Here is a 24,899-nt window from a genome sequence, read left to right as displayed (position 1 = left end):
ATCCTTTGTCCTCAGCCGTTTGAGTTTTCTGCAGTATAGAGAGAGTTATTTCTAAGTTCTCTGCAAATGTCAAAACTTCTAGATTAAGATGGAATACAGATTCTGTGTCTAATTTTCTTCCTTCCAATGGTTTCAATTTTCATGTTTGTTTCTTCTCCCATAGTAAATACTCTTACTTGTACTCAGTACCCAGACATCACAACATTGGATGTCTTTATGGTTTTAGGTTTGTTGTTTATTATTTTCTGCTCTCTTACACATGGTGGCTTATTTCCTGATTTGTTCTGTGACTTTCTTTTTTTAAATTGTGACCTCTTATTTGTTGCAACTCTATTGTGGCTTCTTTAAGACTGTCATTGAGAGAGAGTTCTCCTAAGAGCAGTGGTTTCTCTTTCTATCATCCCAAAGGCCCTACCAACTAGGTTCTTCCTATAGAAGGTTGTATCCTCACCTGTTAAAATTGATGGGATTATTGAAACATCATTTTAAATTAAATTCAGTCAGATTATTATTGTTTTGTCTATATGATAAAAATCCTCTTTTATTTAAGTAACTGTAACTTTTTAGCAGAATAGAAATGGTTTAAATGTCATATAGCGAGTCTTGGATGAGGTATAGACGTTTCCTTGAAATTTCAAGAATGCTTTCATAAGTGCTACATAAGTACTATTTTTCACCATTCCTTACTTTTAAAACAAAATACAATAACTTTTCCCCTCATGAAATTTTTAGTCTAAAATTTGTAGACATTTTGAAGGCTATTTCTCAGTTACTCTTTCTGTATATCTGTTTATCCAGTAATTTATGATATTCAACCTAAAAATAAGTTTTGATATCTTTCCAATACAGGCAGCCAGTCCTTCAGCCTATATAAATAGACTGATTTGGTTATTTTGTTGGTTTGAAGAGAGCTACAATCTGGTGTGGAGTAAAATGACTCTAGGTTACTAAAAAAGACTTCAAGGGAAACTCTAGGTGACTCCTATGCTAGTCAAAGGAAAAAGAGAGACAAATGGCCTCTTAAAAAGAAAATAGATTATAGTGTCTCTAGGTTGTGAGGGGTTAGGGTGGATAACCTAGCAAAGCCATTCTCTAGCTGACCCATATCATAGATGGCAAATTTGTCTGGGGATTTTAATATTCAGGAAAGAAGTGGCCACAATTAAGCCTCTAAAGAAACCCAGAAAACAGAAGCATTGAGTAAGAAAGTGGTCAATGGCTGCTAATAAGAGATGTGACCCAGGAAGAGACCCAGTATCTTCAACCACCATGAAATGAGAGGCATCCACAAACTGGAGTGTCTTCAGCTGTGTTTGCTGGAGCCCTTCTGCACTCAGCTTTATTGCCCATCATGTCTGTACTCTGCTTCATATTTCTGGGGGCTGCCCCCTAGGCTCCATTTCATGAGCTCCTGAGTGGGTTGCCTTCCATCTGGGTTTGACTAATGGGAGGTACTGATGGGTGACTGGTGGGCAGGCAAAGAGGAATCAACCAGGCTATTTTTCTTTTTTGTCCTTCTCTGCCCTGAAGTGCTTCTCTGACAGTGACTGTATCTCCTTATCGTTTTCAGCTCCATCTGAATAGGCCTGCCATTTGTCCAGCTACTGTCATTTGACTCTAATAACTGATCTGATAACACCACTTCTTCTCTTTGTTTCACCAAAATGAACAAGGTAAATTTCCGATGTTAATTTCTAATTTCCTTAAACATCTGGATTCCAATTGTTTAATCTGTAAAAATTATGGTGATCTGTTTTTCTGAGAATAATACCAGTATATTCTGCAATGTTGTTTTCTTGAATTTTGAATTCTCTGCTCCTCTACATTTTAAACTATAATCTTAGAAGAAGATGTAGAGATTGGTTTGATTATTTTATAGAACAGGGTATTCTGAGCAGAGAAAGATCTCAGAGTCCTCAATAGAGAATACCATCCGGGTACCAAAGGAGAGAGTAGGAGTAACCAGAGAGTAACTAGACTTAGAACCAGAAGTTGGTATTTAGTATGAATTTGGAAACAGGAGCCTCAAGCTATGAAAATGATTTCATGTATTGAGTTGGGAATCAAATGTGGGAGAATATCTTATATGATTGTCTTGAAGAGATTTTTTTAAAAAAAATTGTGGCCTATTTACTTTGGAGAGCTGGGACTTGATATATTGGTGAGAGCTCAGCTTAAACACTTTTCCACTGTTCTGTTCAGAAACTAGCCTGGTTCCCACAGGCTGCTGCATATGATGAATTTTAAGGCAGGTCTTGGGTATAGGATGAAGTTATCCTTGATAAGAATAAGGCACATGGGCATATCTGGATACAAGATTGATTGGAGATTGTAGCCCTTATTTGAGCAGCAGCATCCTGGCAACAACTCTGTATTATGGAAAGAACACAAACTTTTGTTGTAAGCAAGGATTTTATCATATACTGTTATGTGAACTAAGATAGCACTGCTGAAGAATCAAATAAGAATAATTGTTTTTGGAAAATGAAATTTTAATGTCAAATAAATAATTACAACACTTCTAAAGTCATGAGCCATGCAGTCCAGCCTCAGAATGGTTTTGAGATCAAAGGAACACTTCTCAACACTCGAAGTAAATAACAAAGTAGGTCAACATCTCTTCCTCTGGCTAGGATTTTGCTCCAAATTAGATGGACCACATGGAGCTACAATGCCATGACTCAAAAAGCATTCCTTCTTTTGCTTTTCTCTTCTCTTATAAATCAGACCATACCCAGCTTCCAACTTGGCAAGAAGCTAAGCAAAGACAATGCAGAGCGAAAGTAAGAAATCCTGTAAAACATATAGATGGTATATCAAATGGAATGGAACTTCAATTCTGTTTGGAGTTGGGCTTTTGGATACTGACACTGATAGATTCCAAACCTGACCTAACCATACCATGTAAGACTTGGATGGTTGACTGCATTTTTGGAGAAAAATGAAATCAGTACCCTAGTTTTCTTCTCTATTGGTCATAGAAAGAGTTCCAATGTACCACATAACCAAGTCCTTACAGCTTATCATGTGTGGCACAAGTCTGAGGAAGCAGCTCTTATGTGCTTTATGAAGTTTTCTAATTTATTTCTATGACAAGAATAAGAGTCTAATCCCAGAGGTGGAGACCACGTATAGATCAGAAAGTCACAACAGAAGTACAGTCATGGGCATAAAGCGAGCCTACTGGGTTTAACAGAAAGCCTGAGGTTTAGTGGAAATGTGGCACCGCCACTAAGCCTGGGTAGTTTAAACTGGGTTAAAGGCAGCCAGAATTAACCAAGATCCCACCAGCCAGCAGAAGTAAACTTTCTGGTAAAAGTATGGCCTCTTCTGGCTGGCACTGGCTCAAGAACACACAGGGCAGTGCTAGGAGAATGAAGGTCTCTGAAAGGCATCAGTTAACACTCTAGGAATTGCTTTGCATAATGCCAAATGATTTTGACATAATTGAGATCTTTAGCTTTCATGAATTTACATATAACCAGTTTAGAGTAATACAAATAAACAAAATAAAAAAGGTCAAATTCAAACAATAGCTTGGGTGCAAGATAAGCTACTTGGTTGAATTGTTGAGTACTTGAACAATTCTTAAACCTGCTGGATGTGTGCAGAAAAAGCCTGAGAGAGCTGTGCTGATTTTTCCCCAAGATACAGACCCTCTGTTTTATTCATAATTGTGATCTTTGACACAATCGAGGAAAGGTTAGTTTCTTCCCCTTCTCAAGTATGCAGGCTGATTAGTCATATCTTAACACTATGTGAAAAGTCTCTCATAAGTATAAGTAAGCCCATTTTTAAAATTGTCTTCTAGTGTATGTAATTGATAATTGCACATTTATCTTTATATCATTTCTAAGTTGTTACTGCAGTTGAGTAAGTCCCATTCTATTTGATACACTAGATACATGTCTTATAGCATTTCTTACTTTTGTTCTGCGGAGTCTTTGCTTAGATTCTTTCCAACCATAAAACTAAAATTAATCTCTGTTATATCATTTTATACTTCTGTTTATATTTTCTTTTGCTATTTGGTGATATACTATATATAGAAGCATCATCAAATAACACACGTATGTTTTCACCCAACTACATTTTCCTGAGACTTTAGAAATGCTAAAAGTAAGTGTGAGTAAGATGAGTTTTTATAAGTCTTCAAGTTATTCCAGTGCTCAGGGACTCTGAGTATGGAAAAATTTTACATATAATTTATTCATTTGTCCACCCACCCCATTCACGAAAAGATTTAAGTGGCCACTTAGCTTTATAAATGGCTTAGAGCTTTGTCTTATGGGAAAGTTTACCTCCATCTAGCAAAAATTTAATATTTTTAGGGACACTGACATTTCCTGATGGAATTAGTCATCCGTTACTCATTGTGCAGTTAACACTATGCAGCTAAAATTCAAATTTTGGATATTTACAAGAGGTACATAGATGCGTGTACAGATGTGTGTTAATAAGGCAGATATAACTCATGTGACAAAGGGGGGGGCACCAATTCAAACCATATGGGTTTTATTTTCTCCATTTATAATGATAAAAAATGAATTATTATACTGCAACATTATGTATGGCTCTAGACTGTAAATTTTAAAAATGTCCTAAATCTTATCATTAGTGCATATGATGAAATACACAAAATCACTTTAAAAATTGATGCATAAATGAATTGATTAAGTATATTATTCTAGAGTAAAATGTTACCCAGCTTGGCAGTCGTTTGTGTTTATGTGGCAAGGCAGTGGCAGAACTGAAAACCTCTGGTTAGTGTATTTCTAGGAATTCCTTATCTTTCATAAATGTCTCTATTGAGTTTTGACAGAGAATTCTAATTATTATTGCCATTACTATTTACTATAATGTCTTTTAAAATCAGGTTTTTTTAACTTAACTATCTATGGTAGACATATTTCTAATTTGAGAGAAGTGATCTAACTGATGGTTTAAAAAAATAAACTCTATTTCAGAATTGTGTACATTCACACATTTCAGAGATTGTTCAGAGTTCCCATATACCCCATACTCAATTTCCTCTATTATCTACATCTTAATTAAAGTCCATACTTTATTTAGATTTCTTTAGTTTTTACCTAATGCCCTTTTGTCTATTCACATTACCTTTCATCATCGTGTCTCTTTAGGCTCCTCTTGGCCATGACAATTTTTGTGACTTGCTTTGTTTTTGATGACCTTGACAGTTGTCAGAAGAACTGGTCTGGTATTTGGTAGAAGGTACCTCAATTAGAATTTGTCTGTATGTCCTACTATTAGACAGGGATTGAGGCTTTTTTGAGAGGAAGAAAACAGAGGTCAAGTGTAATTCTCATCCTGCCTTACCGAGGGTATCTTATATCCTCATAACTTGTCACGATTGTTGTTAACCTTGATCACCTGGGTGAGGTAGTCTTTGTTAGGTCTGTCCACTGTAAAGTTACTCTTTTCCCCCTCTTTTCATATTGTAATCTCTGGAAGGAAGTCACCATGGGCAGCACACGCATAAGGAGTGGAGAGTTATCCTCTCCCTTCTAGAGAGTGAAATATCTGGTGAGGTATCTACACAAATTATTTGCAAGAATTCTGCATGGGTGATTTATCTATTGTCCCCATTTATGTATTTATTCAATCATTCATTTATACCAGAATGAATTCATGGCTATTTATTTTATACTTTGGGTTATAATCCAACACAGTTTTACTTGTTCATTGCTCAAAAGTTTATCTTTTGTATTTCTTGCCCCAGTCCTAAAATGAGCCATTTCTCCGAGGGACCCTGGTTTTCTTTATAGAGGAATGGTACGAGAAGGCAAGATCTGGGCACTGGGTAGTCTCATTGCTCTTAGGGTGTCATTTCTTTCAGGTCCTCTCAGCTGACAGAGCTGGAACTCTAATTCATTACCATATGAATCAATCTAGCCCTTTCCCATTGCACATCTGTAACCTCCCACTCCAACGATGAGAAAACTGGCTCCTATCATTAACATTCATTTACTTAATTGTTCAATTCTACTCTACATTTGTAAAAAGAATTAATAAACAGAAACCCCAGTGAAATAGAGCTGGTAGACCAAAAAGGGGAGTTCTCATGCCCTGTAGCCATAGCAGAGGGCAGCTGGAAGAAGAGACTCCTCTTCCTTCCTGACAAGGACTGAGTCAATGAAAAGCCATGGACACTAGTTTACTGTAGTCCTCCCAGCTTCCTTTTCCTCTCTGTAAGTTTCTCCTTCTCTTGCCATGTAGGGACCTGCACATAGCTCGTCATGGTTGCAGACCCCAAATTGCAATTCTCTGCTGATTCTGAATAAGCCCATCTTTGCTGGAGAAATATCTGGCAGTCTATTTGTTTCAGGTTAACACATGAATTATGATTTCAGAATTATTAACATGTACACATGGGAAGACTTCCTCATTCAAGAACAGTGTTTATGTACAATTCCTTGTCTTTAGTCTTCTGAGTGATAAATATTTATTTACTGAGAAGATTTGTAAACCAAGTATTACATATATGGCCAAGTTTCTTTTCACTGCTTATATTAATGTGAAAGGAAAGAGATAAATTGAAGGAACTGTTAAGCCAAAAGGAACCAGAACTTGAAAATTTGGAAAAATCTCAGCCTATCCATATTGTAAAAAATGAGAAAACAAGTTCTGGAGAGAACACCAAGGATGTGGCTGGGCAATCACATAAAGAGATTATCCAGGATTTTAATCAAGAATCTCAGCAGGAGCCAGGGATAGAGATGGGATTATACCACTAGAGATACTGCTAGCTTGGACTGAAGGGAACAGAGATAGGAAGAGATAAAGGAAGACTTTCAGACTTTTGGGATTCTGCAGTATGGGATAATAGAGTTACCAACTGCCGGCATGCTATGTCCTGGAAGAAAAGGAAAGAATGACTGTAAAGGCAATTCAGAAATCATCAGGGCTACCACCTGCACCACAGACCCAAGAGTAAGGCCATTTCCTCCTTAGTTTCAGAGGGTGGGCCCACTTCTTTGGTTTCAGCAACCAGGTTGCCCTGTATAGAGCTGAGAAGGGTGGGGCTAGTGCCCCAGGGCTATGGGAGTGATGCTGCCACCCCAGTGGGCCTGGAGACAAATCACTTAGCCAAAGAGGATTATCCTCAAGTCTTAAGGCCTATTGAAATTTGCTTTCCTAGGTTTTAGACGTCCTTGGGTCCTATTTCCCCTTTCTTCTTTCTTATTTCTCCCTTTTGAGATGGGCATGTCTACCCTGTACCAGTGCCATCAATGTATTTTGAAAGTGCATGACTTGTCTGGTTTTATAAGGTCACAACTGGAGACGAATTACGTATCAGGGTGAATCATACTTTAAATCTCACCCATAACTGATTTAGATGATACATAGTTAATATTTGGGACTTGAATTAATGCTGCAGTGTATTGAGACTTTGGGGGACTATTGGTTTGGGGTGAATGTATTTTGAATTTTAGAAGGACGTGAATTTTGGAGGGCCAGAGGCAGAAAGTTATGGTATCAACTGTGTCCTTCTAAAAATTTATGTTGAAGCTTTAACCTCCTATCTGACTCTGGAAATAGTGCCTTTAGGGAAGTAATTCATGTTAAATGTGGTTGTCAGGGTGGAGCCCTAATCTGATAGGACTAATGTCTTTATAAAAGGAGGAAGAGGCACCAGGCTGCTCTCTTTCTCTCTCCACAAGTACATGCAAAAGAAGGGTCATGTGAGAACCAGCAAGAAGGTGGCCATCTTCAAGCCAGGAGAACCCTTATCAGAAACTGAATTCTGTTTGGTTCTTTTTTATGACCTCTCTCCTTTCGTTGAACTTGTTTCCCATATTGTTTTTGTGATATTATTGAGTTGCCTATCTGTGTTCTCTAGAAGCTCACTAAACTTCTTTAAAATAATTATTTTGAATTAATTGTCAAAAAATTCATAGATCTTCATTTTAAGGAGTTGGTTACTGCAAATTTATTGTGTTCCTCTGGTGGTTTCATATTTCCCTGATTTCTTGTGTTCCTTGTAGCCTTACGTTGGTGTCTGCTCATGAGAAGAAGTAGTACCTCCTCCAGACTTGATATACCAACTTCAGTAGGGAAGGACTTTCAGCTGTGGGTGGGCATGAGGATGCCAGCTGGGTGGGGTTGTGTGGTGGCACTGGGTCTGGGAGCATATAGGTTCTCTGGTGCTGGATTCAGGGGAGTGTAACGTCACAAGTTCTGGTCAGGGGATGACAAGTACCTGGTTCAAAGGTACATGTGGGCACCAGGTCAGCTGCACGTGGGGCGTCTGGGTCCAGTGAGTGTGTGGTTGCACCAAATCCTGAGGATGCACGGTGGTGTCTGCTGGACGGCAGTGCATGGTGGTATTGGTGGTGCTTCCGGCTCCAGGCAGATGTACCAACTTGGGCTTCTGGTAGCTCTGGAAGCTGGGGTTCTCATTAGTGAAAATTGTGGGATTGCTCAGCAGCAAGACTGTGGAGGTCCCTGGAAGTGGGCAGGCTGCTGGGGTCCTTCTGTTCTCCTTTTCCCCCATGAGGAAACTTCCCATTGAGCTGTGCCAGCCTGGCGAATGGGGTGATGCAGTTAAAATCAAAAGGTTCTTTCCACCCTCTTCCATATGGTTATCCTTGTTTTTTTTCTCTCCTGGGTTGCTGCAGCTTCTTAATTGGTCTCTGGAGCTCTCTCAGAGATATTTTCATCCTGGAAGTTGTTAAGTCATTGTTTTAGTGGGGGACAAGATCTAGGACCTCCTAGTCTACAATCTTGCTGATGTAACTCCACCTGATTTTTTCCTATAGCAGGGAATCCTATGGGCAAGACACACTGCCATACTTCATTGTTCATTATTTTCATACTTCATTATTTTCTGTAAGAAAATAATTATACAGGTTATAGTATGTGAGAAACTGCAATGAGGAATAAGGAATCCTAGAAATCTCAGTGTTGGCAGAGACTTCTGGTGCTATGAAAGTAAATCTGTATGCAGAATACATATCTATGCCAGTAACAAAAATAGCTGCTACCTCCCAGATTGAAAGATTCCCATTTCAGCCTTCTGGTCACCCTGGGAATGTGTCTACATCAGGGGCTCAATTTTAACCTTTGTTGTTGGCAGTTGGCCTTTCTACCAAATCCCCAGCTACTTTGTATATGTGCCCATTGAGCAAAGACCAGAGAGGTTGAGCTACGAAGGAATTTGAATCTCATTAAGTTCCTGGAAGTGGTGAGTAGTTGTGAGGAGGTGCTGAGGAGAACTGGCCTCTGTTGTGAAGCAATGGACAGAGAGAAAATCATTTAAAGTTTATTAATCCTTGTTAAATGTTTGGAAAATACCAGGCTGCATGTGGAGGAAAACAATTTAGGTTGGTTCTATAAAGGCAAAGCATTTATCTATACATTGTCAGATAGATTCTTTAAAAAATCATGAAAAGAAACCCTAGGTTTTGAAAATAATCATTTCCCAAAGCTACTATTTTACCTACATTTTAAATCTATGGCCTTGACTGCTAAAGAGATGGTTTCACATAATTATATCTATGAATGTAGGCATGAGCATCTGCTGAGCATGGCTTGGAAATTGACAATTAGCAGTAAATCAAAGGATTCAGGCAGCCTAATGTTAACATCATCAAAATGAACAAGAAGATTACATTGATCAAATATGAAAAGAGTACTTAAAACACTGAATCTATGGGGTTTCCTGCAAATTATTACCTCAGAAGGCTGTATGATCATCTCTCTTTTACAACTAATTGCCAGCACTCAAATGATTTTATTGCTGCATTATAATTCAGGATTTAGGTTTAAAGTATTAGAATAGCAGCTTGTTTAAAAGGAACTATGCCTTTTCTCTATCTGATTTTCTTCATTTTCATCTTAGACCCTAAGACTTTAAATTATCTTAGAACCCTTAGAAGGATACTTCTCAAAAAGAACTCTGACAACACATCTTTGGTCACATCACAGTACTTGTCACCCAGGTCTTTAAAACTCCAGGGTCTCTTCCTTCCATCCGCATTGTTATTTAACACTGTTCTTTTAGTTCTGGCCAAGGCAATAATCTACAAAACAGAAATAAAGCATAATTTACAGAAGAAAGAGATTAAAATTACCATTTTTTTTACTATAATATTTTGATTTCACAAATGAGGAAGTTGATCACAAAGAGAGCAGTTGGCTTGGACAGGGTGTAATAGCTCATTAGTGAAAGAGCTGGGTTCATAGAGCGGGGTTCAGAAACAAATGATAGTGAGAGACTGTGTGTGGTTTGTAATTGGTAGAGGTGATGTACAGAAATATAATTTTAAGGCTTCAGGCATTTCTTCATTTATTTTTCATGCAGTGTATTTTCTTTTGAGTGCCTACTTATGCGAGAAGACGCTGTGCTAGGCTCTGGGGAGGGAGAGATGGCCCAGGTTGGGACTGTGCATCCCTGCTCTTAAGTTGCCCGCACTCCAGCAGGGTTGCAGGTGTTTAATCAAATTACTATTTTGATAAATAATTCCAGGCAGTAAGACAGAGTGCTAAAAGCACATGAGAGAGAGGGACTTGACTTCCTTCTGTGAATCAGAGTAAAAACACAAAGCACAAGCCCTTCAGCATTCGGGGAAACTAGGTTTTTGTTTTTGTTTTGCTTTGTTACCTTATCCTTTTAAAATATAGGAAATGATACAATGTTCCATGTAGGAAAATCAGTGATGATGGAGAAAAATTGTACTATCAGTTTTTAAACTATTGCTGGGTAAAAGGTGTGATATGCCAAAAGTGTGATTAAAAGTAGACTCCAGATTTATGAAGTTTTGGACAAACAGAGGTTTGCTTAGGTCACTATCAGCTCTCTCAGGAATCATCTCTTAAGCCACATGCCTTAAAAAGAATGCAGGCTGCAGGCCTCACGTCATGCTAAATCCTGGTATTACTGTGTGAGCCATCAGTGATGACACATTGACCTCAGATGGTATTCCCAGCACAGGACACGATCCCCTGATCCACTTCTAATGATAAAGCTCCTTGGGCAAAAGGCTGACATGTCTGACAAATCAGATAAGAAGGATGGCAGTTTATTCAGATTTCAACTGCTTGATCACTGTCATTAACAGTCAAATATTTGGATGACTGAGAAAGACATACTGACAATGTTTGAACAAATCCAGAATAATTCTACCTGTAATGGCACCAAACAATCCCTTCCTCTTCTGATACAGAAAAAGAAATACTACTAATATGGATATCAAGATTTAGTAATCTTCCAGAAACAGGTAAAACTTTGCAAAGTTAATGATGACAGCTATATGTTCATAGCAGCACTATTTACAATAGCTAAGACATGGAAACAACCTAAATGTCCATCGACAGATGATTGGATTAAGAAATTGTGGTGTATGTGTGTATATGTACATATGTGTGTGTGCATGTATATGTATGTGTGTGTGTTGTGTATGTATGTGTGTGTATATATATATATATATAAAATGGAATCCTACTGAGCCATAAAAAATGAAATAATGCTATTTGCAGCAACATGAATGGACCTGAAGATTGTTTTAATAAATGAAGTAAGCAAGAAAAAGAAAAATACCATATGATATCACTTATATGTGGAATCTGAAAAATGGACACAAATGAACTTATTTACAAAACAGAGACAGACTTCCAGGCATAGAAAGCAAATTTATGGTTACCAGCGGGGAAAGAGGGTGAGGAGAGATAAATTGGGAGTTCAAGATTTGCAGATACTAACTACTATATACAAAGTAGGTAAACAACAAGGTCCTACTGTATAGCACAGGGAACCCTGTAATAGCCTATAATGAAAAAGAATACACACACACACACACACACGCACATAACTGAATCACTATGCTGTATACCAGAAACTAATACAACACTGTAAGTCATCTATACTTCAATAATGACTGCTATGATGCTTCAAAGCAGCTATGCAACACATTATTAGTATGTTAGTGGCAAGTTATTTTTAAAAGAAATGTTAACAGCAGCTTTCAGATAAAACAGCTTTATGTCAGAAAGCTTCATGTAAATAAGAAGTAAATGTCATTTTCAGAAAATTAGTTATTTGTGTACTTAATTTGTTTAAATATCTGGATAGCTAAATATTATGGAGTTAGCTGATTGGTTTATGAAAATCACTAGATGGCAGTACCAATTAGTTAGTATGATATTACAGTTCCATTCAAGTGCTTTTTAAATACCAAAACAAAAAAAGGAAAAAAGGAAACCAAATTCATTCATTGGTAACTCCTGGTGAGTGTGTATCTTGGCATGGGAAGACAGGCTTCCAAAGGTAATACTGAAGAAGTGACAGGATCTCAAAGTTATAGCAATATTAGGCATTTCCAAATTTCCTCCAAAGTAAGTCTCAGTCAATAGAAAAATACTTTTTATTTGTTTGGTGTGTTAGAGTTTGTAGAGGACTTTCAGAAACATTTTTTTAATTTAGTTCTCATATCAGCCTTGGGATTTAAGTCAGGTTGGTATGATTATCCTCATTTTACCAAAAGCCTACAGAATCTCTTTAGGCCAGTGGTTTTAAAACACAAAGTCTTCTGGTAACACATAGAATTGAGGTGCACTGTCTCTATACCTCCTGGACAAAAATCTCCCTGTTCCATCTTTTCCTTCTCTTATTACATATGTTATTGGTTTGAATATCGTTATAGAAGGAACCGTTCAATTATCCCTAGACGAATTATTCATCGTTAGCCTTCCAAAATGCAGCCTTCTTTTAATTGAGGTATATCTATCGAAAGAAGTTAATCACGTCTATTTCCTTCTGCGCTAGCTCAAGTGAACTCAACAGTTGGAGTTCAGTTGGAGTAGGCACTTGGAGTGCCTACTGTGAGCCAGGTAGCGTTTTAGGTGCTTGTTGTGGTAAGGTGACTGAGAGATTTTTGAGTTGCTCATGATCCTGCCAAGAAAAGAGACAGGAAAAATCTGACAGTTACACAATGTGATAAGTGCAGTATTAACAGTTGAGCAAGATGCTGGGGAGCACAGAGGCCTGAACAATGAATTCTGCCTCCAGGGGAAGCTTCACTGAACTGCCAACATAAAAGAGATGGGAAAAAAAAAAAAATCAATGCTCTGATTTTAAGCCTTTTATTCTGGCTTCAAGAAATATAGGGCAAGACAACATTTAGAAAACAAATACTCTAAGATATTTTTAAAAAGACATCTAATGACTTATAGCGTGAGAATCAGCTAGTTTGGAAGTTGCCCCAAGATAATTAAATACATATTAGAAACTTTATCAACTATAAGTGGAACCTTGTGACTTGAAATCCTTAGTGGCCTCCCCAAAAGATGATGTCTGCATCACATTCAATATATTGAGCCAAGTGATAGATGTTACGTGTGCATTTGGTCCACATCTACAAGCCTAGATAAGTGGTATGAGCCTCAATTGGAGGTTTGCCCATGAATAGCTTCCCTATAAAGAAAATCATTGATTTATAACATTTGCTGATTTCTGTGGTGTAAATACACCCATCAGGGTCAATTTCTAATTACCAGTATAATGTCACCAAATGCAGAGTTGTGAAGTGCTGTACATAGTTGGCTCTCATGAACCAATACAAGCCAGACTGAGCAGGGAGGAGGTCCAGAACCCAACGCCTAGACCCCTGCTTGTGGCGTAACAGAAAGCAAGCACTCCACCAGCAACTCTCATTCTGGCATTGCCTCTAAAAAACTATGGAAACTCAGGCAATCGCTCAAACTTGGGCATTTAATTTGCTTAAATTCTATTGAGCACTCTGTTAGGTGCTATGTTACAGTTTACTGATGAGTTTTAGATTCTTTTTACAATTCTGAAAGGTAGACATGATTGTGTCCATTTTACAGGTGAGAAAATGAAGCGTATAGGCATTTAAGTGGTTTCTTTCTGATGCAATAATGAGTACAAGAAATATTAAGTGCTGTGGAACTTAGAGAACCATTATCTTGTTAGCGTAAATGAAAGTGTCATGCGCTGTTCCTGCAGTTTGAGTTATTGGAAGATATATTGTAGGAAAGATATTTCCTGCATAGCTCTCTTTGGTTCTAGACCCATCCTCATTTGCTCTGTCTGTTCTGCCATGTCTTGGGAAGATGGGAAGTGTTTTTAAAGACCAGTTTGTTGAAATGTTTGCCGTTATTTGAAATGTTTTGAATAGTTTAATTTTTTATTGTTATTGCTCATGAAATACTAATATTGAGACAACTTTTAATTTTATTGCTTATAATGTAGCATTTATTCACTTAAAATACAGTGGGCACAAAGAATAAAGTGAAATAGAAAACATAAGTTTCCCAGCATAACTCTTGCTGTTGTTAAATTCTACAAAAGTATAGAAGCAGAAATGTTGAATAGTACAGAAAGATAGAAAACAAAATATGACAGCCACTCCTTCTTTACATGTCTTTCTCCCCAGAGATAATTACTGTTCTGCAAAAGACAATTTTCTTGCTCAGTCTCTCTCTTTCTCAATTTTAACTGGAAAATAGAGCACTAACTTATAAATGAGGACATGTCCCCTCTTTTTTTGTTATAGCGTTTATATGGCTTTCAAATAATTTTAGAAAGCCCTTTGTTTGACTGTGAAATGCAAGTCATTTTCTTTGCTCCCTGTGACATGTCCCCAGATCATCATCTGATCATCAATAGCAGAATCCTTTACTATCCATAACCAAGACTGTTTATGAGTTGCAATAGACTTTAAACCTGTCTTCCTAAGTTATTACTTTCCTTATGAATGAATTTGGAATAATCTATTACTGAAAAAAATAATCCTGTGTGCGGTTTGGTTGCAATAATTCAACTAAAATAATCCTCAGTTTGCTTATGACTTCCGTAAATCGTCAATGCTATTTCTTCTGAATCTAAATAGGATGTCCTGCAGGTACTAGAAGGTCTGGCTCCAGACACCGTTCTGGTCCCTTCTGCTACCATTCTCCTGGCCTCTTCTTTTCCTTTTCAACCACACTGATCTCTTTGTTTTCCTCAAAAACTGTCAGCTATGCCCAGATTCAGAGCATTTGCTCTCACTTTCCCTGTGTCTGGAGTGTTGCTCCTTCAGATGTCAGAATGCCTGGTCCTCTCATCTCCTTCAGGTCTTCACTCAAATGTAACCTCAGTGAGCCCGTAAACAAAGCCCGCATACTTTGTTTGAAGTTGTAATCCTGTCATCATAATGCTTATCCTCCTCCCTGCTTTTTCCCCCTCCTAACCACTTACCTGGCACACAATTTTTAGGGGCATTTGTGATACAAGTGGATAAGCCTCCAGTGCCTTGCCCCAGTGCTAACCCTCTGGTGACACAATGAGGGCCAGATTCAATGTCCTACATGAGGAGCTGGACACTCCATAGGTGAGAGATCAGGAAAAGTAGCATTTCTCTGCTTAAAGAGGGGAAGAAAGGAACTGTCCTCCTCCTTGGATAAGTAATGGGACTGGATCCTAACTTCAACCTTGGATGTGTAAATAAAATCTCTCTAGGAGCCGAATACTCCCTGGTGTCTCTGATTTTGCAATCTAAGTATCTTTCCAAATTCCTGGGCTTCGTTCCATCTTGAAATCTAAATACTTGGGGAGATAGCCTTCAGTCTTCCTGGGGCCCTGGGGCACCTCCGACAAGCTGTATCAGAGCAATTAGCTAGACAGACGACTACGGTCTAATTCTCATGGCCTATGAGAAATCTCAGGAGGCTAAGTTTCTTTGCAGAAAGACTAAGAAATCCAAGATGTTTTATCTCCCAGCAGAGCTGCTGGTGTACAGTGGCTTTCGATGACTCTCTCAAAGGTTGCTACTGTGCTTCATTGATGATAGCCACACATGCAAGTTCTACCCAGGGTCTCTGGAAAAGTGTGAATAATAATTTGTTTCCTGATCATGATAAAATTACCATTCAGAATTTTATAGCATAAACATAGAACCATGTCTTTTCTAGACCTCTTTGAATAGTAATAACAATACTCCTAGATTGTAACCTCTCTTTATGTCGATTGCAGCCCTGCGTCCCACATCAGGCCATCAGTGGGGAATACAGAGAAAGCACTTGTGTACTGAGTGAAAACTGTCCCATTCACACTAGAAATCTTTGCCCTCTTTCTGTTATAGCTTAAGGCCGACTGGGGACACTGTAGTACAATGTCACTACATAGGTTACAGGCAAGAGAAGGCATCTATCAGAAGGTTGGTTGGCATCGCAGGGCACATGTCTTTAAACCTTTCAGAAGAGATTGGTGCAGCCACAGATGGAGGACTGTCTGACACATAGCATGAAGCCTGCAGAGAGGATGGGACAACTGTCCTGGGTTCTAGCAGTAGGGAACTCTCAGGATAAAGGAGACCTACAGATACTACTACTGTTCTTGGGTTCTGTAAACCAGAGAGGGAACCTGCAGTCAACAACAGCTGACGTATAGAAGAATGAGAGATAACGCACAGGCCCACAACAGATGGCTCATACCCAGAGGTAGCTCAGAGCCCTGAACTTGTCTAGCTTGTGCTGTGAGTGAGACTCACTCAGTATGGGCACACGAGCACCATACTGTGATGCAGTGAAATAAACCTCATGCTAGCTAGTGAGAGTGGTCCTATCACCAGAACACTTTCTGAAATTGGGCTAAGGGGCCCCTGGCTGGCTCCATAGTCAATCTCATACATTGTTGTGGTGGTGGTGGTGGTAGAGTTGTACAATGCCCTGAAGAAGAAAAATGGGGATGAGTGACCACAAGGATCTTGGTCTGCATCAGCACCCTGATGGTACTGCTGGCCCTGGTTCATCCCAGGCACTGGAGAGAGATTTTTTTCGGGCTGGGGAAGTTCTCTTTTATTCCTAATTTTTTGTTTATTTTTATTTTGAAGGGATGTTGAATTTTGTCAGATCTATTTTTCCCTGCTTATTGAGATGACCACGTGTTTTTTTTCTTTATTCTATTGGTTTGGTATATTACATTAATTGATTTTTGGGTGTTAAACCAACCTTGGATAAATTCCACTGGCTCGTGGTTATGTAATCCTTTTTAGATGTTGCTGGGTTTAGTTTGCTAGTATTTAGTTGAGGATTTTTATGTCTAAATTCGTGAGAGGTAGTGGTCCATAGTTTTCTTGTGATGCCTTTGATGTTGGTATCAGGGTAATACTGGCATCATGGAATGAGGAAAGTGTTGCCTCTTCTAATGTTTGAAAAAGTTTGCAAAGAATTCTTTAAATATTTGGTAGAATTTATCAGTGAAATCATCTGGATCTGAGCTTATTTGGGGGGAAATTTTATTACTAATTCAATCTTTTAACTCATTATAGATCTTATACTTTAAAAAAATTTCTCTTGAGTCATTTTTGGTAGTCTGACTTTCTAAGAATATAGATTAAAGTAACCTTTAATCAGAAGGAAGACTTTACAGAAGGAGAACTGTAGTTGGCTCTTCTTTTCCCAGTCTTTTAAGGTGGAATGCTAATACACTGATTTGAGATCTTTCTTCTTTTGTCATGTTGTGAATTAATTTTTATTCATCTCAAATGAGTTTCTGGTTTCATTTGTGATTTCTACTTTGACTAATTGGTTGTTTGGGAGTATGTTATTTAACTTCCATTTAGTTGTGAATTTCCCAAATTTCTTTAGAAATTGATTTCTAAATTCATTGCACTGGGATCAGAGAATGAGTTTGTATGTTTTCAATACTTTTAAATTTATTGAGGCATATTTTATGGCCTAATATATGGTCTATCCTAGAGAATATTCAATGTGTATTTGAAAAGAATGGTATTCTGCTGTTATTGGGTGGAGTGATTTATAGATGTCTGTTAGGCTTCATTGGTTTATAGCGTTGTTCAAGTCTTCTGTTTTTTTTAAAATTGACTTTTTGCTTAGTTGTATCCATTATTAAAAGTCTCCAACTACTATAGTTGAATTGTCTACATTTTTAATTCTGTCAGCTTTTGCTTCATGTATTTTGGGGCTCTGTTCATATGTTTTTTTCAATTGCTACGTCTTTCTAATGGTTTGAGTCCTTTATCAATACAAAATGTCTTTATCTGTAGTAACATTTTTAAATTTTAAATTCTATTTTAGATTTTAAAATCTATTAGTATATATCTTCCAGTTTGATTTGATTGTTGGTTGAATCTTTTCCCATCCTTTCACTTTCAGCCTCTTTGTATCTTTGGATTACAAGTGTTTTTTGTAGACGGGATACAGTTGGATCTTGCTTTTCTATACAGCCTGGTGATCTCAGCCTTTTGATTGGATTGTCTGATGCCTTCATACTTAGTGTTATTGTTGATATAGTTGAATTTATGTCTGTTATTTGACTTTTTGTTTTCTATATGTCAACATTTTTTTGGTTCCATTGTTTCTACTTCACTGTTTTCTTTTGTGTAAAGTGAATACTTTCTAGTGTAACATTTTAATTCCTTTAATTGTATTTCAGTATTTTTTGAGTTATTTTCTTAGTGGTTGCTCTAGAGCTTATGATATGTACCTGATTTGCCAGAATCTACTTCAAACTTATACCAATTTAATTCCAGTGAGCTATAGATTTTACTCCTTTATAGCTCTATTCCCTCTTGCTTTTTTGTGCTATTATTATTATATATGTTACATTTATGTATGCTACAGATCCAACAACACCTTCTTATAATTGTTACTTTATATAACTTTATATTTTTTTAAAGAAGTTGAGAGAGGAAGTGACAACATGAATATATTTATGGAGTTTGTTATGTTAACCTTTTCATTTACTATTTCTGGTTCTCTTCATTTGTTCCTGTGGATTTGAGTTACCATCTGGTTCCATTTCCTCACTTCAGTATAGCTTTGTTCCTACACAATCTTTGTGATGTTATTGTCAAATATATTGTATTTCAAAAATGTTATAATTTCATGACACAATTATATACGTATTGTTTTATACAATTGCTTTTGAAATCAGCCAATGGAAGAAAGGAGAAGAAATATGCAACTATACTCAACTATACCATATTTTATAATTACATTGTTACCTTATTGGCATTCTATTTTTTTTATAAGTAGATATGAATTACTCTCTGGTTCTACTTGCTTTCAGTCTGAACAAATTCCTTAAGAACTTCTTGTAGGGTGAGTCCACTAGCAACAAGTTCTTTTAGTTTTTGTTTACATGGGAATGACTTTATTTTGCCTTCATTTTGAATGTTAGTTTTGCTAGATACAGATACTTGGTGGATAAATTTTTTTTCCTTTGAGCCCTTGGAATGTGTTATCCCACTGCTTCTTGTCCTTCATTGTTTCACAAGTGAAGTCAGCTTTTAGTTTATTAGGACTCCCTTGTATGTGGTGAGTCTGCTTCTCTTACTGCTTCCAGAAGTCCTCTTTCTCTTTGTTTTCAGTATTACCACTATGGTATGTCTGGATGTCAATCTCTTGCATTTCGGTTATTGAGCTACTTGGATGTGTAGGTAATGTTTTTCATCAAACTTGGTAATTTTCAGCCATTATTTATTCTTTTTTTTTTTTAGCTCTTATCTTTTCTCCTCTATGATACTCTCATTGCACAAATGTTGGTGAATTTGATATTGGTGAATTTAATATTGTCCTCTAATTCTGTGAGACAATTATTTTTTCATTCATTTTCCTCTATTCTTAAGATGATTCTTCAAGTTTGCCGATTGCTTCCTCTGCCAGCTCAAATCTGCTACTAGGCAACTCTTAGACATTTTTCATTTTGGTTATGTACTTTTCATTTAATATGTATCTGTTCATATATATGTGTGTGTATATACAAATATAATTTCTGTCTCTTTATTAATGTTCTCTATTTAACTGAATGTTGTCATCATACCTTTTTTACTTATTAAGCAGGGTTTCCTTTGTTCTTTGAACATATTAATTATAGCTGCTTGAAGTCTTTGTTTGCTAAGTTGGATGCTTGGATCTTGTCAAAGGCAGATTCTGTTGCCTGCCTTTTTTCCTACTCAGAGATTATACTGTTTCCTGTTTCTTTGAATGTCTTTTAATTTCTGTTGTAAACTGGACTTTTTAGATAATGTATCATAACAATTCTGGAAAATGATCCCTCCTTTCTGAGGCTTTTTGCTGTTGTTTGCTTGCTTAATATTTTAGTGATTTAGCAGGACTATTTTAGGAAAGTTTATTTCTCCCTCATCATTCAGTCTCATTGTTAAGGATGTCACTCCTCAGAGTATGCAGTCTTCGGCATGCTCACAGTCATCTAGGGTGATTGTGATTCTAGCAAGGATCCCTTTGTCTCTCTCCTTAATATCTCTGTTAAGCTGTCTATATCTGTTGGTATCACACCCAGCTGTTAGCTTCCACTAATTTAGTGTTTCTTGCTCTATTTTTTTTGACAATATTCTAGGCATTAATTACTCCACACTCTGATCCAATTAAACTCAGTCTCTTTTGGAGGAAGTCTTTGTGGTTTGTTCCAAGTCCAGGGTGGTGATGAGGCTCTCCTTAGCTGTCTTTTGTCTTGTTTATCTCTGGTAAACTTCCACTGGTCTACAGTTATACTTGTTGCTCTCATGGAATGACCAGGCTCCTCTTAATTGCTTATCACCAAAATCTTCATTATTTCTGATGATGCACTTGGACTTGGACTTCCTCACACTCTATTGCAAATAAAGTCAATTCCCGTGGAGAGGGTTTCAGAACTCTGTTATATTTTGTCTTTCCCTTGGGCAAATCTCTGCATCACTGTTCTGAAACCGGAAGCAGGGTCAATGGCTACTTCTCTTAGAGTAGCATGCCTGCTTTATGAGCAGGGTACTAACTAAGGATCTTCTTGGAATCCTACATGTCTCCACCCTACATGTTTTCTGGGACAAGGGCAATTAGGACCCCAGTATTCTCATCCTGCTGCATCTATGGTAGAACCTCTGACCTATATGTGGGAGCCATATAGCAGAAAGGGACACTTGACCACTTGTGTACACTTACTTGCATTTAGCCTCTGTGATACAGAGCTGGAAATAAGAAATGTTGGTAGCCTGGCCCTCTTAGACAGATACTGTAGCCATGAACTGCAGATTGAGGGAGAGGAATTTCCATCTTGCCACAGTCCTGCGAAGTGGAGCTTCCATTCTACTTTGGTGGGGGGATAGGTAGTGGGGTCATGGCTTAAATGTCACACTCTGGCCAGTCTTAGCAATATTTAGTAGATGTTCTTAAGTGAATATTTCTTCATTTGTTATGTGCCCATAGGATAATTTAAAGAGATTTTAATGGTATTTAAAAAAGTAATTTTCAGTGGTTGTGGTTATTTTGCAGCAAAGAGGGTCTGCAGGGCTGCTCACCTCACCATTCTGGGTGTTGTCTCCTCACATGGTGTCCAACCAGTAATCGAAGTTAAAATGTATTGAACAGTTAGTGTTACCAGAGAGTGGTCTAGGAATTTTATGTATTTTAACTCATTGAATTTTCACCTCAAATTTATGAAGTAGTTACTATTCTGGCTCCTATTTTATAGATAAAGAATCTGAGGGACACAGAGTCTGAGTAGCTTCCACAAGCTGGTAAGTAGAGATCAAGATTTGAATCAAAGTATTCTGGCTCCTAAGCCCCAGCTCTCAGCCCTTATGCTGTTTAACACCATTGTTCAAATAATTCAAACCCTCAGTTTTGCTGACACCCTGCACATAATCACACCAGACCCCCTTTATATTATAATCAACTACTTGCTCCCACAGAAAGTCCTTCAAGTGACTTTTACCGCTCCTGACATACTCAGAAATTAAAACTTTAAAATATGTACAAATAGTCTTACTTCCTTCATTCCTTCTTATTTTTCTCAGCCCACCCAAAGGGTCACATGTGTGGTTTCGATTCCTTCTTTAGCATCTGTATCTGGGCCACCTTCCTCTTGAATTGGTAGAATTTCTTAAACACTTCCAATGATGGATACATCTAATTTTAAATCTTTCATGTATCTTAAATCTAAGATTCTGCAGGGTTGACAGATTACCACACAACTCAGGAACAAATTTTTCCATGTAGCTTATTTCTTAAGCACTTCTTCCTTCAGAAAACAGCATTTTCAAAGCTGAAGTGATGTTCCCATGGTCTAAAAACATTTGTTAAAAACTCATTAAATGTTATGGACTGAATTGTGGCCACCCCCCACAAATTCATCCCCAATGTGACATAGCAATCTGTATTTTTTCTTATATTTCCTTATTCTCATCCCCTGCTTCAAACAACTGTCCGACTCTATGCTGCTTTGGCTGATGGGAGATTTATGGCATGGTAGAAAACAGAACTTGCATGCAAAAATGTAGGACATATCATATGTTGGATTTGTTTTTTTCTTTCTCTTTTTTGAGTATAAGCCCTCATGGATATTGTGAAAGGTCTTCTCTGAAGGTGTGGAGAGAGGGACATCACAAAGAGAATCTTGGAGGAAAAAGAATCTTCCTCAGGAAAAGAATAATTTTCTGAGACTGGGAGATGATGAAATCTCTGGGCTTCTTGAATGGCAGACATGCACGCCTTGCTCCTTTTCAGGACCCCCACGTAGGTGGTAGAGAGAGGAATGGCTGTATGGTTCCCAAAGATTCATTTGCTCTACTCAGGGATAAGAGCAGTAGACCTGCAGAATTTGGGAGACAATGGTACAATGGGCATTTCCGTAGTAACTAATACAGATGCTTTACAATTGGATGGGTCTCTGGAATGCCTCACTAATGATCAAACCATGAGAGTCCTTAGGCCAAAATGACTGAGGTTAAATTTCAGTCTGGCCAAGTGAGGGTTCAAATTTGAAAACAGATTGGTTTATTTTAAATAAGCGTATTTGACTCTTTCTTATTGAGATTATAAGAGACTTCTCTGTACTCTATGGAGCGTTACTCATGCATGTAGCTGTCCCTATAGTTTGGTATTCCTAAATAATCCAGATTCAGACTTAGTAAGGACCGTCAATTCTCATCAGTATGAAGCTATCTTAATTCCCAAGAGCTACTGTCAAATTCCTTGCAGTTCCAGACATCGCCACTAGAGGCCTCCCTAAAGAAGAAGCTTTACTCGTGGGGGTTCTTGGACTCATAAGACCCTGATCAGGAACGTATACACACTTTGGTCACATGAGGTAGAATAGTGGTGTCAATTGAGACTTAGGAAGAGTAAAAGATGAAAAAGAAATAAAAAGGGGAGGGAGAGGATGAAGAAAATGAGAGGATGTGTACAAGAACCTACATGTGAACTTTGAGTTTTAAACCCAGCTCATCACAGACTATTTTAGCCCCATGATACCCAGGCCCTCTTAGTGTATTTGCCTTTGTTCCTGGTGCATCTTTGGGAAGAGCTGGGAGGAATTCTGAACACCCTCTGGGGTGGTAATACCAAAAAGTGCTTGACCCTCTCCTTTAGTAGTCCTGAGTGTACGCAGCCTGAAATCAGGCATGGCATTTTATTCAGAGACGCATTTGCAGCACCTAACACATTTCTAGGCAGATAGTAAGTATCAAAAATGTGGAGTGAATGGAGGAGCCATTTCTTCAACTGGTGTCACAACAAGGGGACCAGATTAAGAAGCTGAATAATTTAAATGAGAGGTAGTAAGAAGTAACCCACGGTAGTTTTCTAAGGCACCAGGGAAACTACTTCAGTCTTAAGCCTTTTCTCCACATTTTCTTATAGACTTAGGTGGAGAGTGTGGGTCTCCTGGGTTCAAGCCCTGGTCTTGCCATGTATGAATTTTGTGACTCTGTGCTCTTTGGACTTGAATTTCTTCTGTAGTAAAGTATTAGTGATAACATTGTTTAAAAAAGCAGATAAAATAGTGCCTATCGAAATACATTAGAAACTAAAAAATATATAGGGCTAAGAGGACATTATCACAAATATCAGTGCTTCTTTCTCTACTGATGAACTAAAAGACCTAGTAAAACAAATATTTTTAGGAGAATCTAAATATTTGTACTGTGCTTACACACACACCACCACCACCACCATCCCTTTTCCTCCATACGCCCATCACTCACATCAGTCACCCCATCACTCACAATCGCAAACACGTACCCCACCCCACCTCTCTTCCCCAACAACACACACACATCACGCTCTGAAAACATTAAATTTCTTTCCATATGGCTGGCAACATCTGGTGATTAGGAGTTACATAAAATTAATGAGGCCTTCCATTTTTAGTAGTCATGTAGTCATCCCTTGGAAGCCATAGTTTTTTTTTCCAGAAGATGTCTGTTTTCCAGTTCCTTTAAGCTCCAGGTTTCCCTGGCTGACCTGGCTTTGAAGTCTGCTCCCTTGCTGATAGAAAGTATCTGGCTTCCCATAAAGAGCTAACCTTTCCTGTGCATCTCATTTAAGGCTCCCATCCACCCCTGCTGTGCTTGCTGGAAATCAGAGGACATTCTGCTTTGATTTCTTTATTTCTTTTTTGTCTATAATATCAAGTATTCTACTTGTGTGAGTATGTACTGTGTGTCACAAGCTTGTTCTATAGTGGATGCTAATGACTTTCTTAGCCATGGGCATTTTATTGTAGTAGCTTCATGTTTAAATTGAGAAATCATTTATACTTCACCATGCCCTGGCAACATCCATTGCTACTAAGATAGAAATAGTGTGGAATTGGACACTTTCTTGTGACATATTGCTAAATAAATTATAAACATTATCCTAGCAGATCTGACAGTGGTCCATCAGTGACAACATAAACGACCATTTGCAATATCAGGTGGCTTACGGTTCAGCATGAATATTTATTATAATTTAATATGAATACTTAACTACTATAAAAGGTTGTATATGTCATTACCAGTAAAATTAAAGCGGCTTTAGTGATTTTAACATTTAAAAGTCATAGAGTTTAATAGCCTCACTAGGATCTTCATATTCTAAGTGATTAATTTTAAAGTTCCATAGGTTTCAAGAGGTGACTAGCAAACTCATTTCAATTG

At 37.8% G+C, this 24,899-nt stretch overlaps 1 long non-coding RNA gene across 7 annotated transcripts in view; it reads left to right on the top strand.

Moving 5' to 3' along the window:
* LOC140686450 (uncharacterized) overlaps nucleotides 1-24,899 on the top strand; it is a 266,956-nt gene that overhangs the window by 107,415 nt on the left and 134,642 nt on the right. For all 7 annotated transcript variants that reach the window (XR_012060285.1, XR_012060283.1, XR_012060282.1 and 4 more), the window contains exon 2: nucleotides 1,571-1,673. This is a non-coding gene — a long non-coding RNA (uncharacterized lncRNA). The remainder of the gene's footprint in view (nucleotides 1-1,570; nucleotides 1,674-24,899) is intronic.

This window comes from Vicugna pacos, chromosome 2 (assembly GCF_048564905.1).
Source record: "Vicugna pacos chromosome 2, VicPac4, whole genome shotgun sequence".
NCBI lineage: Eukaryota > Metazoa > Chordata > Mammalia > Artiodactyla > Camelidae > Vicugna > Vicugna pacos.
The sequence above is the reverse complement of the archived record's forward strand: the minus strand, read 5'-3'. Positions and strand labels throughout refer to the sequence as shown.